Consider the following 16,037-nt stretch of genomic DNA (forward strand, 5'->3'; position numbering starts at 1 on the left):
ATACATCACCGGCTTAGCACCGCCTTCATACTGATCAGCAGGTAGAACATATTATGATGTTATTTTTCACTTTTTAGTTTAGTGGGTACGTTTTTAGGTTTTGAAGTCGGTTGTATTTTTTTTATTAAAATTTTTATTATGTAACGTCAGGTAGGTACCTAATTACCTAATGTTGTCACTACTTAATATTATAAAGAGGAAAGATTTGATTGTTCGTCTGTTTGCATTGAATAGGTTCCGAAACTATTGAACCGATTTGAAAAATTCTTTCACTATTGGAAAGCTACACTCTATCCTCCTATTGGCTATATTATTTTTATCCCCGTATTCCTACGGGAACGGGAACTACGCGGGTAGAACCGCGTGGCATCTGCTATTTAGATAATTAATTTAACTACATACCGTGTTGCCTCATCAGTCCAGTGTTTAGCCTACGTGGTTTCGGATCACGAGGTCCTGGGTTTGACACCTGACTACTGATATTTTCTTTCTTCTAAGAAATTTTAACCCTCCGAGGTGAAAATTTCTTAGCAATTGGGAAATTGTTGATGTTACAACTCCATGCCTCTGAGAGCACGTTAAATCAGTTGCCGTCAAAGTAACATTATCATTCTAAGCCCGCCAACCCGCTTTGAAACAGCGTGGAGGTTCTAAGCTCCATATCCTCCTATAACTCCTGTGAGCCTTGTGAGTCGTTAATATAGGTTGTTAAAGAATTAGAAATACTGATTTATTTAATAAGCATGACTACATCGATTCAGTAAGATCAGTTAAAAAATTAGAAATACTGATTTTCTTTAAGTAGGAATATATCAAGTCAGTAGGGTGGGAACATTTTCTACCTATCTTTATACTACATCTCAAATCCCAATGTCGGAAACTTGGCCCAAAAACGACTGCGATTTGAATAAAAATTCTCTGCCAACACACAATAGGGATGATGACAGTTTTTTAAATTGTATATAAATTAAGAGTATACTAATAGTAAAGCAATTTTGTAAAAGTAACAGGGTATCTGCGATCATTACTTTCGGAGCTACAGGGATTTAAAGGGTCAGATTTGCGGCGCTGCCGCGGATCCCTGAAAAACGCCCCATACAAAATGGCTCGAAAAAATGACGTCATAGGCAATGTAATGATCGTTGATTTGTATGCGCGTTCAAACAAAATTACTAATATCTTTGTTATTTGTGCGTTTATCTTTATAGTTCATATATTAAAAAATGTCACATTTAATGTAAGGAAGCTAATACTGTATGAATTTTCATCTAATTACGATAAAAAAAATTTAATAGTTTTTGAAATTTTATAATCTCATTTATTTTGCAAATATCCAGACAATCTTTGCTTTTTATGTATAAATTAGTTAACATTGACCCTATTTACCCGAATGTATCATAAAAATCAATATATTCAAACCTAGTCATCATCCCCATTCTGTGAATTTTCGTAAATTATATGATTCTTTTTAGATAAAACGCGGCGGAACTACGTATTATTCTCATTGTTTGTTTCTTGGCTATAGAAAACCGATTTTTTAGTTGCATCTTGATAGGTTTGTCGAGTTTAGGTTTAGTTTAGGTCTGTGTGAATTAGGCTTAATGCCTATGTTCCAAGTAGAAAGTTGTAGGTAGTAGGTGCAGCGTATTCTAGGTTTTGATCATTTCTCATATCATCCCGAAGAAAATATAGAAAAATACGCCTTTTACTTGGATGGGTGAGGGTCTGGACCTTTGCAACCTGCGCCTGGTCCACCATGATGTCTACCGTTTTTAGGGTTCGTAGTCCACAAGGAACCCTTATAGTTTCCCAAATGAATGGCGAAACTATAATGGTTCCTTGTAGACTACGGAACCCTAAAAATGAAATAAAATACTGTGGTGTTCAATGGTGTATACAAAGAACATCTCAACGTGACACATCTTTTACCTTGGTCAATCATATTCGAGGTCATGTGATGTGAGATTTTATGATATTGGATTACCGTCACACAAACGTCTAATATGTATCTTATGGCTATAAGAATAAGGGTTAGTTAATTTCACTTACGTAACCAAAACTACTCGAGATTATAAAGAACGCAGCGTAAGATAATGTCGAAGATGACTGATCATGATAAGGCATCTTAGAAAATGGGATAAATAAAGTATAACAATAAATAAAATTTCTTGCAAGTGTCTATGACTTAAAATAAAGAGCAAAAGAATACAGGTATAAAATATAGCCTATAGCGAAAATAACGTGGCTTTATAGTGGTAAAAGAATTTTCAAAATCGTTTTAGTTGATTCAGAGACTAACACCTACAACACAACAACATTTAAACTTAACATTTTTATGATATTAAGTACTAGCTGATCCGGCAAACGTTGTTTCGCCTTATCGCTTTTAAAAATAGGGGTTGATGTTAGAAGGATCAAAATATAGTCAGTTAATACTACCCTACCCCTTTCATACCACTACCGTACCCTTACCATCCACCTACCCTACCCTAGCCCTACTCTACCCTTACCGTATCCCAAACCTACCCAATCTACGATACTTCTACCCTACCATACAACTATAAAGGCGTAGGCCCTAAGATACTTCTAAGTTCTACCTGTTCTACTACTACTATAACGGTACCATATAACTACCCTACCCCTACTTTTTTAATAAAATTATTCAATCTCATGATGGATCCCCGCAAGGTAAAGCCTGCATCTATTCAATATTTCCAAGACGCTTAAGTAATCAACATTTTCAAATAGGTTCCGATTTCGATCTTCTTTGGGTTCCGACTTAACTTCAGTTTTCCGTTTCCTACCAGTGAATTTCATTTCGATGTCTGTTTTCATAATTTAGAAGTTTTATTGAATCAACTACCTAATTAAGCGTTCTTTAACCTTCCATTTTAAAAGCCTGGTTTTATGATTTAGGATTTTTAAATTACAAAAGCCCATTACATGTAGGTGCTTACTAAACGGAATTTTCCGAGTATATTTCAATTTTAAATTTTAATAATATAATATTTTTGTCCACGCCTATCTCACGATCGCTCTGACAGTGATTAATTGAATGAATGAATAGTTTTTTGAACTGTATGAATGTACGCTGTAGATACGTACCTACATACCTAATCACCAAATGGAACGAAGTTCAGCTAGAATATAGGCAGTAATTTTCAAGTGCTGTAAATGTTTTATTGTACAAAATATATATATATCATTATTATATGTATGTTTTTTTTTATGTATGTTCTTTATGTACCTAAATATTAAACAACTTGAAAAAAATACTTATGATTTTATGTCCTGCACCTAAATGATAGTAGGTAATGAATACTCTATTATATACTAAGGTTATTTTAGAATTTAAACTATCGTGAGTCTTATTCATATTAATAGTTAAAAACAAGTGGTGACCTTGTCGAACAATTTTCAGGGGTATTGCTAGTAGGCACTCGAACGCCACGGGCATACCGAAGCCGACCGTACGACCACCTTTTATCGCAAGTCGTTCCCACCAACCGTTCGCTACCCCTTTCTAAATCCCTACTCTGCAGAAACAAGTCGCGCCACCTAGCGTCGGCACGAGCGAACACCAGATCGAACGACGTCATATCGCTCTCACACTACTATTTCCTACAATAAGTACATAAAATTTGAGTAGTATGGTCATGAATGATTTCTTTGTCTCTGGGCCCAAGGACCGTAAACTATGTAAACTGTATCTGTGTGTGTAGTGTACCTACTGTACCGCCTAATATAAAAACGATTTTTCTATAATAGGTGGCAGATTTTCGACCTTTGATACATACTTCGATATATATCTACTACAATTTATACTGCCTTAGGTAGGAAAGCACCTAAATACATAATAATAGAATATGCCATTAAAAAACCTATAGGTAACTAGGACAGAAACAAGTAACACAATAGGAAATTCTTATGTAAACAAAGTTTTGTTACGCTTATCTCAAAGATAACACCATTTACGCCTCTAGGTCGCAGTTTAGAAGACATAAATAGATTGCCAGCGATTATTTGGGACGGCCTGAATAAATAACATTTTCTAAAAAATACGAAGCTGTAAATCACAGTATGTGTGTTGTAGGCAAATAAGCACTTGTGTTGTATCCGACTGAATTCAAGAAAGTGGGTACTTAGAGCAAAATATTCTTTGAGTAATTGAGATAATATCTATTAAGTACACTGTGGTCGTGTATTAACAAATCAAATTGTAACCTTAGACTTAGAGGACAATTTTCAAGAGGCGCATTTGATAACGGACGAACCTTAGATGTCAAAGGGACGAACAAAGTCTAGTCAAAATCTATGGCTTGTAAGGAAAAAATTATAGCTATATGTTACGGTTTCAGTGTAAACCTGCTCTCGTAGGAATATTTCACACCTAAACCGTGGAACAAATTTCAATGAATTGTGGTGTAGAAATAGACGAGTATCATGGACGTGTTGGTGTTCAAAACTGATGGAACGTTCAAAGGTTAATAAAATTGCACGAGTTACGTACTTTATAGTCTGTACAGATGAGACGTTTTACTTTACGCGCGACTTCACTGGCGTGTTGTCACTCGCGCGTACCAAAGATATTAGACCTACATAATATATTAGAGTTACATAATATGTATTCTATCCCGTCTAGATGCCTACGAGCGTTTCCTCACTCGGACTCGCGCGTAAAACGCGCACTAGGAGGGCTATTCTATAATATGTTTTGTATAACTCGTAAGTGCGAGTGCGAGTGCGAGAATGCACCGCTACCTTTCTCATTCTATAGTATCTTGTTAGATACAGTTGATTTCGAAACTCGTACTTGCGAGTTATAAAAATATCATTACAGAATAGCCTAGCTGCACGGCTATTCTCTAACGATATTTTGTATAACTCGCAAGTGCAAGTTTTGAATCCACCGCTATCTTTCTCATTCTATAGTATTGTGTTAAACAGAGAGAGATAGAGTAAAATTCGAAAGTCGCACTTGCGAGTTATAAAAATATCGTTACAGAATAGCCTATCTGGAAGGGTGGGTCGGGTGGAATGACTATAATTGTGTTAGGTATAGCACAAGTGTATGTTATTAGCAAATATTTAGATGAATCGTCATAATCCGGCGCAGTCATAATAGGGCGGTAAACTGAAACGACGGGGACACTCGTGGAAAGCTTTTCCCCTAGGTGAAAAGCTACAAATTTCCAAAACCGATTGTTTGTTTGTTGTAATTAAAAGAATGATAAAAATATTTTACCGTCACTGAACTTATAGACCAAAAGGCTGTAACGCAAGAACTTCTCTTTTTATAAAAGCTGAAAATTTATAGTATGTACCTAGGGTTGAAATTTTTTTTGTCCATGCTTCTACCATAGGTCCAGATTATAAGCAATTATATTTACTAAGGTAAGCAACTTCCAGGAATGAATCACTCTAAAGCGCTGGTAAAATCCTTCAACAAGAAGGCTGCTTCAGACCTACTAGCGCTCAGTAGAAATAGTCCATGTATCTTAGTGCAGCCACTCAGCGGACACTGTGGACTCAAAAGATACTTGTTCAACCTTAAACTCCGGGACACAGATCTGTGCACTCTGTCTAGAGGCAGAGGAAACACCTATGCACATTCTTTGCAATTGCCCAGCCCTACATAAACGAAACCTCCACTTAGGGCATTTCACAGTAAATCAGGGTTCCCAACTTAAGGGTTTTACCCCAGATTTAGGGGGTAAATAAGTGCGATGGGACTTTTTAGGAGTATTTTCAGGGATTTTTCGATTCTTTAATATTTTTAAATTGATAATATTACTTTCATTCTTGACCTAGCGACTTATAACGACGTCTAATACGTAATTCCCAACCACTCTGTGGTGACTGGCGGCAATTTTTATCCAATTAAAAAAAATGTAATTTTTTTTCAATGTCAACAATATTTATGATTTTAAAAAATCTGAATCTTCAGATGAACCGTAACATTTTATTATTTCTAAATCATTATGAGTTTATATTTTTTAGGGGGACAACTCAATATTAAGGCAATTTTATGGGTTTTTGACACAAACTTTAGGGATAAATATTTTTGAGAGTTGGTAACACTGCAGTAAACCCGGAGGAGGTAAAACACATCCCAGTCAAGAAACTGCTGCTGTACCTGGCGGCAACCAGTATTGGAGGGGAAATCTAGTCAGTGGCGGTCAACGTAACCTCAAGGTTACGTTGACCGTCGCCGATCTATTGTGACGTATACATGTACATGTATACAGGTCTTCTTGAGAAGACCTGCAGAGCCAGCAGACATAAAGAAGAAGAAGAAGAAGGTAAGCAAATATTTAGTTCAGACCGTCGTGGCTTTGGAAGGAAGAAAGACGGTTTTGAAGATTAATTGATGAAATGTCTCTACTAGACAGACGCTGTTTACGATATAATAAAAAATCACATTGTATCTGTTTTTCTATGTCTCTATTATTATTTATCTTAGTTTGCTCAGCAAATGGAAATTATCTCTTTAATGCTTACATATTTCGAGTTTCGTCTGCCCTTGAAAATGCTTTTACCTATTCTACTATACTTACTTACCTTGTCATTTCAATTAAAATCATTTAAAATACAAAAGTATCTAAAGGACAGTACCAGAAGAATACCTATTGTCTACATTATCGCAAAATAAAAAGGGGGTATAAGTCTTTGAAAAAATAAACATGTTTACCTCTATTTTCTCTATTAGTTTGTAATGTGTAATATACATAAATATTAAAAGTTTTGTTTTCTTAAAAAAAATACAATTTGATGTAGACTTCAAAGGCCACGGGCTGGGGTGACCACTGACCGGTTAAAAGATAAACTGAACGTTTTAAGAAAGGCCTATTTCGTTGAACAATGTGAATTTGAATATGTATATTGCGCTGCCACCGCACGTTTCTCTTATTTAGTGATGTAAATAAGATTTTATAGATGGTTGTTTTACTCCGCGGAATAGTACCCTATTTACATAAATAACATTTTAAATATATTCAAAAATTATAGTACTATGTTCATTAAATATTCTAATATTAAATAACTTTCATCACAATGTACCTATAAAGTACCTAATAAACATTACTTCTTTTCTTTTTTGCACACTCACGTTTTTACTTTTACGTTTCGTCAGTGAAATTTCCTTTATTGAATATTTTTTTTAAGTTATGTTCATTAAAATAAATGGATTTCTTTATTTATAATAGTTTTTATAATGTTTAATATTAGTAAAGTTTAAATTATTATTTTTTTTTTTATTGAGAAAGAATACAATAAGGAACTTAAGCTAACTTATCCTAATAACAATTCAAATCATGCCCAAATGTTTGTTAAACATTAATTGTTTTACTTTCCTATTGTTTAGTAATTATTTGAAGAGACTGTTTTATTTTAATAGGTGTGGTACCTATTCAATAACATTAGGTTTATTTAAAAGGTTGATCGCTACAAAACAACGTCTGCCATTATAAAACACTTTTCAAGTAAATATTGTTTTTACGTCGTATTAATTTGCACTTAAATCACATTTATAAATTGATTAAGATTTCTTATTTTTATGTATTATCGTTATGCTGTCCAAAAATATTTTGTAGAATTTGGACACTGAAATTATTTTAATACAAATGATTTTAATTGATTTATTTTACAATTATTACACACTTATACACACATCACTCACTTAGCTGTATGGGCCACTTACTGATAGCAATGTCAAGATTATTATCATTGTTTTATATAACACGGTAAAGAATGTCGCATATATCTTAAATATTAAGATAGCGAAGGATGTGATAACTTTCTTGTTGGTTTAGTTAATCCGTTCAGCTGGTGGTACTGAGGTTGTAGGTTCGATTCCGGGTCAATTTAGTATTTTTGTGTGCCGCACTGAGGTCCTGGGTTCGATCTCTGGCTCGGCCGATTGAGGTTTCCATAATGGTTCCAGGTTTGGCTGGCTAGTTACCACCCTACCGGCAAATACGTACCGCTAACCGATTAGCGTTCTGGTACGATGTCGTGTAGAAACCGAAAAAGGCGGTGGATTTTCATCCTCCTAACAAGCTATCCCGCTTCCATCTTAGATTACATCATCACTTACCATCAGGTGAGATTGCAGTCAAGGGCTAACTTGTAGAGAATAAAAAAAAATCTAATTTGGTATGACCAAGTCATGTCTTTCAGGTTTACGGTTAGAGCTTTTAAACAAGCTCAATATTTCATATGACCCAGGATTCGAATATAGACCTCGAGATTTGAAGCCAGGTAAGTAAACTAACTATAATAGTAAAGAGGCAGGAAGATTTGGTTTAATAGTAGAAAGTAGATAAAGAGTGAATAGTCATCTTCTAGGCAAGTGCGTTGAAAGTCCGGCCGCTCAGAGATTGCGTTTCTGACACCTGTCAATGTCACCTTTTCATATTTGTTAATAAATTAATGGTTAATAATTTTAGCCCTAAATGAATACGTTTACTGTAAGTTGGCATAATTATTAAATTATTAATGTTATTACTCGTTATTATTTTATTAAAGGATACATCATGATCATTGACAGGTGTCAGAAACGCAATCTCTGAGCGAACTTTAACCGTAAGCTGCATTATTGCTTGCCATCTGACTTCATTGCAGTTAAACGATAGTCTATATTATTATCACTAAAAAAAATAGCACGAGAGTTAAATACTCTAAAACTGCTGTCTGTTAATAAAACATGGTTATGTCAGTTATCACACGATATAAATCATGTTCAGAGGGAAAAAATCAATCATTATAATAATAGAGATGTACGGCATAAGCGTTTAATAAAAATTGCCAACCGAAAATAACCTCTATGTTTTCTACATAGAGTATATAAAACTGTGTATTACGAAATTGATTTGTGCATATCTAGACGTGACGACAGCGATTTATTCGTCACGCATTCAACAATGTATGCATATGTGGACACTGAGCGTGTTTTTAAGCTGTGGTTATATTCTTTTATCACTCAGTCATGATTTAAAGATAAAAACAATAATGTTAAACAAAGGACATGTCCCAATTTTGTATGGAGGCTGGGCCTTTATTTTGAGTGTCAACTAATCAGATCAAATTAGTTTTATCTTAAAAGTACATAAAATATAGGGCTTAAAACCCAAAATTAAAAAAATTTAGAACCTGCATTTTTTTAATTAATTAAATGAAATGTATTTTTTTCATTAGCAAATAACATTCATTAAGAATTTTTAGAATGGCAACATGCTTGTAACTTACACCCTGACAGATTGTCAGTGATCTTCGCTTATTAGCGTTCGTTTATGGCGTTAGTAAGCACTTTAAGGATTTTTTTTGTTTTAGTCTTCTCTGTCTACGATTTAATGTTTCTAAGACACAAGTTAAAAACTAGTTTCTTATTGACATTTGACAATATTACATTACATTGACAGCTTACACCGGGTATGAATTTGGCTGTTTTGAACACTTCTACTGTATTGTCTATGTTTAATTTGTAGACAAGGGAGCGAAACAAAAAAAAATATATCTAATTAATGCGGGTTCCAATAATTCTGAAAATTATTTTCTCAACAGCAATTTGTATCTTCTATCAGTAAAAAATACTTTCGACCTGCTTTTAACTTATAAATGTGTAAACAGTGGTGTACGCATTGGATTTAAATCTGGTTAGAAATCTATGATGACCCCACCATAGGTACACAAGATGTCATCACTAGTAACATAAGTGGTCACGTAGAAATTAGAATGACACAGTTGACCTACAAGCGGAGAAAACCTTGTAACCAGGTGAGAGCTTTATTGTAATAAGAACGCATACTTGTGACAGAGCAGACTTAAGACATTTTTGTCGCCTTTTTATTTACTATATCTTAAAAAGTGAATCGTACACATCTGTTTTTTTAATCTTCCTTCTCAGTAAAACCAAACTTTCAAGCCGATAGTAGATTACTGACTGTTTTATCCTGATTGGAAAGTAATTTTCTGTTGAGTACTAACTGATTGTAGTGTAAATAAAATTCTCTACATTTTAGAGCGCTTGTTTAATGTACTTGAAGTAAACGAAGTAGTTTGTTTAACATTTTAATAATCATATCAAATTAAAATCCAATATTGAATGTTATCTTGACTAGAACTTTATAATACTTTAGTTAATTCACTTTGTGTAAATATTAACAAGTTTAGATTTATTTTATTGCTTAAATATGAGCAAATGAAAAAGCGATTAACCTAATGCCATATAATTCATACAAATAGTCATTATTGCAGACTACAGACCACTGAATTTTTTTTAACATCCTATAAAGCCAACTATAGTAATAACTATAACAGTGGTACTGTTATAGTTATTACTGTTACTACTGCGTCTATACTATAGTTGTTACTACTGCGTCAAAATTGTCTGAGCTGGTGTCTGCGCCTGCCTACACTGGAGTAATAAAGATCTACTGTTGTTTGTACACTAAACCCATTTTCATGGAATGCAACAATTTTCGACGACATTCCAGTAGGTACTTTTAGAAAATTAAAATACATTTTCTTTAATACCTGTTGTACTTTTCGGTTTAAAAACGCTTTAACAGCTTTGAGCTTACATTGTTTGGCTAGATATTAAGAGGACCTGGGTTCGGGTTTCGAGTTAGGCAAATTAAAAAAAAGTTGTTAAGTTTATCCCTTCTCCTATAATGAGAAAGGCCTGAACCCGTAGTTGACTATTAATATACGCTGATAAAGGTTAAGATTTGGTTCAATAGAATTACAGTAACAGCTAAGATATTAGAAAAAAAATTGTTGCCTCGAAGAGAACGATATGTTAGCATTTTTTTTAATTCTTTACAAGTTAGCAAAATCATCTCACCTGATGGTAAGTAATCTAAGATGGAAGCGGGGTAACTTATTAGGATGAAAATACACCTCTTTCGGTTTCTACACGACATCGTAACGGCTAAATCGCTTGGCGTTACGTTTGTTATAAGAATGAGGAAACAGCGAGTACACCTGTGTTAACATGAACACTTGTGTACTAAAATATCTAATGTGTTGTAGAAGAAGAAGTAGAAGAAGTCATTAAATTTTCTTTGAGAACCATCTATTTTACAAGAGTAAAGAATGTATTACTTATTCAACTTCTGTTTCTTATTAGGGTCTACACATTTTTCATTTTATAAAAGATGTAAACAGGTAAAATACCTACGAGTAAATGGAAAAGTTAAATTTAACTTCAGATCAATTAGAATTAAACCGTTCAAACAAACTAAATTAGAAAACTAATCAACTTCTTAAGTAATGATTGTGGAACAAATTCAAAGATTTAACAACATTGTAAGTACATGAAGACGTCAATTTCTAACAATAACCGATGTTTTGAATAGAAAGAGAAATACAGAGTTCACTGACTGATTTGTATTGTATACGGCGAAAGTAAAAAATTATGCGAATCATTATTGCAAGTATTATCATTGCAAGTATTATCATTAGAAATAGCTTACGTAATTTGTTAAATTAAGATGGAAGCTTGCATGATAATGAAATGCCCACACAATCCAGTACCTACGATTTATACCAAACTAGCGGACGCCCGCAACTTCGTCCGTGTGGAATTTAGTTTTTCACAAATCCCGCGGAAACCATGGACTTTTCCGGGATGAAAAGTAGCCTATGTGTTAAACCAGAGTAAAATCTATTTCCATTCCAAATTTTAGCCAAATCGCTTCAGTAGCCGTAGTGTGAAGGTGGAACAAGCATACACACACAAACACAAACTTTTGCCTTTATAATATTAGTGTGATTGTGTGGGTACACAATTACATATTTATATGCCAAAATTAGAGACGATTAAAGATTCTTGGTTGCAGTATAATAATATGTTATCGATATTATTATTATAATTCGATGCAGTTGAATTGGTTTACACCTTTACACCAGAAGTAGAAGAATAATAATTAATAACTATGTGGAAATTACAAGGACCGGTTTGCCTACCTTCTGATACTCGTAAATGTCTCATAGCTTATTCATAAGTTTTGTCTTTGACATAGAGCTAGAATGTGACTAAGTTTAATTTATTATTATCAATGATGATTGTTTCAAAATTAAAATGTTGAATTTCTTGACAGCTTTTATTTAGAGTAAAAATAAAAAATAAATGTATGTTTTGGTTTAAATAAACGAATTAGAATTGAATAAAATTAAATGCAATTTATCTTATTACAGAAAAAAATCTTCGTGACTGAAAATAATAAGTATCATAAGTAGAACAACAATTGTTCTTAATCTGCATTTGAAATGTGATATAGATCTCGCGTGTATAACAAAATTAAATGATCTATTTTGTATATAGTGGCGTGTTTTGTTTCTGATCATACATTGTCTCCTCTCATAAACGTCTTATTAGGAATTATCATACCGTTCAACTAAATATCTAATTAAATATCGGAGTTCGGCTGATCGCATACTACAGCATCAAACGTATCGAAATAAAAGCAAAGAAAGAAGAAGCTGACAAAACGTGTTGTTCCTTAAAAAGTTTGTAGGTCACTATCGGATTTGATCACACATTTGATGATGGCTGGTGGGAGACTTCGGCCGTGGCTAGTTACCACCCTACCGGCAAAGACGTACCGCCAAGCGATTTAGCGTTCCGGTACGATGCCGTGTAGAAACCGAAAGGGGTGTGGATTTCCATCCTCCTCCTAACAAGTTAGCCCGCTTCCATCTTAGACTGCATCATCACTTAACATCAGGTGAGATTGTAGTCAAGGGCTAACTTGTAAAGAAAAAAAAAAACACACCTAATAACAATTAAGTTCCGCAAAACTTTCAATAGGTAAGTGAGTTTGGTCATTCATAGTGGGTACCTAACGTAATCCGTGAATACGTTTATTATAATTGCAAAGTTGCAATAATACTTGATCTAGATATGCAATATTATGTATTTTATGCAACACTTTTACAATTTCAAATTACGATATCAATCAGTTTAATGGAACTGACAGGATGACAAAGTTTACGTCACAAAACTATTTTTGCTGTATTTATCTACTTAGAGATGTTATATTTTATGATGAAGTTTGATATTACAATGTCCAAATTAGTATCATTTAATAAATAATAATATAAGATTTGGACTGGTCAAATTTCAATTTTATTGAAAGTATCATAATCAAGATACATTATCTACATTATAAAATGCACGATTTCAAAAACACACACATTTCCAAAAAATATTAGCAATTATCAATTCTAATCAGTTTTGGTGATTTTGATTTATTATTCAATTAACAATATATTGTATAAAACGTATTTTTTTCTGTAACGTGCTGGGTCCGAAATGGTCGGTCTCCTTTAAAGTTAATTTTTTTTAGCTTTAGTATTAAATCAAACCTCAAGCGTGCGGTAGGTATGTAATGTACAATCACCATTACAGTTTAAGGTGATGTAATTTTTCCGAAAGAATAAACACAAATTGATTAGAATTACAAGAAGCGCATTCGTAATTGATTCATTTGCATCTCTCGTGACGTGGAGATGTCTTTATTTTCTAGAAATGTTTATTACAAATTAAAATATTTCGTTAGACACGATTTGGTTTTAAAAGACATTTGTGAGGTATTTTATTTTATAGTCTAGCATAGAACCGCGAAAAGATTTTCATTCAAACGAATAATTGCAGGTATATTTATTAAGATGGAAGGAAAATTATAAACGATATCTCATTTGAGGCGGAATAATATTCTAAGAAACTCGTTTTTTTTAATCTGCAAGCCAACATTGCAGTTTTTATATCCTAAAACAAAAGCAAACAAATATCGCCGCAAATTGATAACAAAAAAAAAATACTATGAGTGATATTGTCTAATCTACTATCTATCTTTATAACATAAAATTTGACCGACTTTTCAAAGACTTATTTCAGTTATTTTGAGTTCAACACAACTAAACCGATTTTCATACAAATAAAATGGGACCAATCCGGACGTAGGTACCCACTATAGTTAATATATGCCACTATAGTTCGTGCGCTTTAGCATGTGACAGGTGACAGTTTATTTCACTCTTGAAAGTCTGACGCGATTCACGATAATAGTATGTATTATGAACGTCATAAGGCAACAGCGCACATAGTATAAATACTTTGTTATAAGAAAAATTAAAATTAAAATAATTATGAAAACTTAGAGACACTTAATAAGTTTGTAAAGCTATCGACAGGTCATTCCCATACATTTTTCCAGTTTTCGAAGCGTTTGCGATTGTAGATTGTAGAATCGACGCGCCACTTGGCTACAGGGGCTAAGACCAATTAGCAGCTACTCTGCCTATCAATAACAATAGCTAACTTCGATCAACAGTAGAGTTAAATTTGCTGTTATTCCAAAGATTCCGTGCACAAAGCAAATAACCCTCATTTCACAGTCATTACACATCAAACGAAATCAACAGTGGTTTAACTGTTCCGGTTTTAACGATTATTGTTGGCTTCAATATTCTACGTCGGTTTCGGTTTTAAATTGAATTTCTCTAAATCTTAGTAGTTTTAAAGCACGTGCTTAAATTTCAAATGAGGTTCACTATTCTATTTGTTTTTGTGTTTTTAATTATCTTAGCCTGGTTTAGTATAACATAGTTTGCATATTCTATAAGATTTGTAAAATCTTGGATAATGCAATTATTACCAAGGAGCTGATCTGATGGTGGAGTCAAAAGGTTACCATAGAAGTTCGTAAACTAAATATGAACAATCCATCGAGTTTGGGTAATCTTTCTGGATCATTTGAATAAAAAAAAAACATTTTTTTATGAATGTTACTTATGAATACACCGTTAAAAAGGCAGGCCACATAGTTCGAAGAACCGATGGACGTTAGGGCCTTAAGGTGCTGGAATGGCGACCCCGCACCGGAAAGCGCAGTGTTGGTCGACCCCCACTAGGTGGACTAAGGACATCAAGCGGGTTGCAGGGCGCCGCTGGATACTCGCGGCTTGAGACCGTTTTGTTTGGAAGTCCATGCAAGAGGCCTATGTCCAGCAGTGGTATATATATATCATCGGCTGTTGATGATGATGATGATGATAATGATCTGATCTGAATGATGATAACATGAATTTTGTTTTTCTACAAATTAACTATCTACTTACCAATATTACCATCAGATCTGTTTTTTTAACGATCGGATAAGTTTATGCCCTGATATGTGCACAGCAAAGTGTTGCTAGTTTAAATTATGAAATAATAATTAATTGTCGTCCTACGTCTGTCCTACCTATAAATATTTACATTAAACAAAGGCGTAGAAACATTTAAATTTAAGCAATTAATTAAACCTAACAATAATTTGTGGGAGGTAATTTAATAGACTTCAGTCATGGTCGAAGAGCCTGTGATAGCAAGACTTTTGTCATTTTATAAAAGCTCAAAGTTTGTCAGCCCATAACACCATAGATAACCATGGTTGGCAGCAAAGGGCTTAAGACCGTGGTGGTTTTCGGAGGTAGTAGGTTTCAAAGACCCTCAATCGTCCAAGTGTGAAACATTAGTTTTTTATATTTTCTTCTGGATAATAATATGAAAAGATAGAAACAAAAGATTTAAGTTTAAGTTTTGCCACACACCGCAGGTTAGTTTTTATTAAGTTTGAATTTTAAATTAAGATTTATAATCAAAAATTATATTCTCAGTCACACAACCGCTTATAAGTCATTGGCGAAGAGTTGTCACGAAAATATCCTTGCAGTGACTGAGGACATAATTTTTCTTATTTTTAAAAATTTTTAAAAATATTTTTAAAAATAGAAATTTTTAAAAATTACGCTTTATACTTTTTTTTTTATTCTTTACAAGTTAGCCCTTGACTACAATCTCACCTGATGGTAAGTGATGATGCAATCTAAGATGGAAGCGGGCTAACTTGTTAGGAGGAGGATGAAAATCTACACCCCTTTCGGTTTCTACACGACGTTGTACCGGTAGACGTACCGCTTGGCGGTACGTCTTTGTCGGTAGGGTGGTAACTAGCCACGGCCAAAGCCTCCTACCAGCCAGACCTGGACCA

The sequence above is a fragment of the Bicyclus anynana genome, chromosome 10, assembly GCF_947172395.1.
Source record: "Bicyclus anynana chromosome 10, ilBicAnyn1.1, whole genome shotgun sequence".
NCBI classification, from domain to species: Eukaryota; Metazoa; Arthropoda; class Insecta; order Lepidoptera; family Nymphalidae; genus Bicyclus; species Bicyclus anynana.